We start from the raw sequence: 2,155 nt of genomic DNA on the forward strand, positions 1-2,155 counted from the left end.
AACTGCATGGAACTCTGTAGACTCCTGGTGCTGATAAAGGATCCCGTTTGTCCTTGGCCGATCTCAAAGCCTGTTGGATTGTTCGAGTTGGGTTAAAAACGGTTTTGACTCTATGTTTCTCCAGTATCCTGCCGATCCTGTGCGTGACTCCATGTATGTATGGGAGGCAAGTCCAACCCTTACGCTCATCATGCGTGTCTGTTTCCTCAGGACGACCTCCACTGTTTCTTGGTCGAATTGCTCTATTAAACTCGTTCTTGCTGTATCCATTCCAACCAAAGGCCCTTTCCAGGTGTTTCAATTCTATTACTAACTTAGATGGTTCGCAAATTCTTCTGGCTAAGCCCTTTAAAACTATGTGCCACTTGACCCCCGTTGCCATTTAAGATTCTAAGGGTGACGTCTACCCGTCCTAGGGGGTTGAAACAAGGAGGCTAAAATATTCATTTAAGGTGTCCCCCTTACAAATGAAATTGACCGGTGTTTCCGATTTTTCAAGTTTTCAACTGGAATAAAAATATTAACGGTGGGAAGTTTTAAAATTGATGCCCGGTATATAAACACACACTAAATATGCCTGTTAATTAAAACCTTGAAGTGTTACGATTATAATTTTCCCATAGTTTTAGAGTACAACACAATCCTCAGGGCATTGAAATTATTGAGCCTGTCAACTTGAAACCGCTCAATATCAAAACAAAGTTTCAATGTTGCCCAGCAGTTACATAGATAAAGTTACTAAACTAGGAATAAGGCTTGCTTTCCACCTTTTAGGATCATGCAGGGCCGCGCCAAGCCGGTCTGGCGCCGTCGTGCAAGTTTGGATAGACTTTAGGTACTATGTTCTATATTTTTTCTAAATTTTATGACAAAAAGCCAATTAAATAAAAACTATATATTTATTACATAGTTAGTAAAAATTAAACTTAGAATTAGTGGTTAGTAGCCATAGGCATGTTAAACTTTTTGTTTGCAAAATTTTACTAACAATATTAACTCAATTTAATATGTTGTACCACAGTACTAACATGCAAATAAACTGATTTTTTTTATCTCTCTCGCTAAAGATGTAGCCAGATGTTTCGCAGAATTGTAAAAATTATTTCCAGATAACATTTCGTAGAGAGTATCATATATTTCTCCCAATTGAAACCTTAGAGGACTAATTGCATCAATTCGGCTAGACCACCTAGTCTCTGATAAGGGTTTTAGTGTTAAAAATAAACATAATTTTTCTCGGCAGAACACAATAACCACTCTCGTGGAACTTTTTCATTATTTGGTAAAATTCGTGTAAAATAAAAGTCGGAAAATTTTCGCCCCGTTTTGTCTTTTTGACCATGATGATCCCTGTTTTGGTAATTTGCAGAATCTTTTAACTTGAATTCTTTAACTTGGGATGGAGATAATGGACCAGCCATAAACCCGGATTCTTAGAAATTGGTTTTCCATTTCACTATTTCTGGTACCATATCTGAATTATTCTCTTCTCTAGAGGCATTTTTTTTATGCTGCTCGGTTTCCGTCTGACCGTCCGTCTGACCATCCGTCTGACATTCCGTCTGACCATCTTCCGCTTGCTTATTGCAGTATGAAGGTAACGAAGTAAAATCTGGATCGACTTGATGACCTACGCTTTCATCTACTCTCATTGCAATTGACGGACCACTACGATTATCCTCAGTACTGCCTGGAAGATTTGTAGGAGCTACAGCGGGTTTCTCAAAAAATTGGGTAATTTTTGATTTGGTCTTTTCTATATCATGTTCTCGTTTCCTTTTATTGAGCAAATGTTGATACCCAGATAATTTTTTTCTTTTTTATTCTCTTGCGATCTGAGGAAAATGAGAACATATTAAAATTAAGATAAAAAATGTTCCTAATTGAATTGAAATGGAGACTACGGCCTTTTGTCAGTAAAATTAAAAATCATTTATTTATTAGACGTTATTACTTTTATATTGTTTTGTTTGAAACCGACATAGATTTATGATATAAATAATGGCAATTTTCTAGTTATGTCACGATTCCGTTGGATTATTTTCACTTCTCTTACCTTCTAAATAATTCTTTTCCTAACACTTTTTCTTAGTGGTGTTTGCTGCGTTCGTGTGGTGAAATCATTTTTCTCTCATATTTTGCTCATTTAAAGTTG

The sequence above is a fragment of the Dendroctonus ponderosae genome, unplaced genomic scaffold, assembly GCF_020466585.1.
Source record: "Dendroctonus ponderosae isolate FM_Combo_2020 unplaced genomic scaffold, Dpon_F_20191213v2 Dpon_F_20191213_1, whole genome shotgun sequence".
NCBI classification, from domain to species: Eukaryota; Metazoa; Arthropoda; class Insecta; order Coleoptera; family Curculionidae; genus Dendroctonus; species Dendroctonus ponderosae.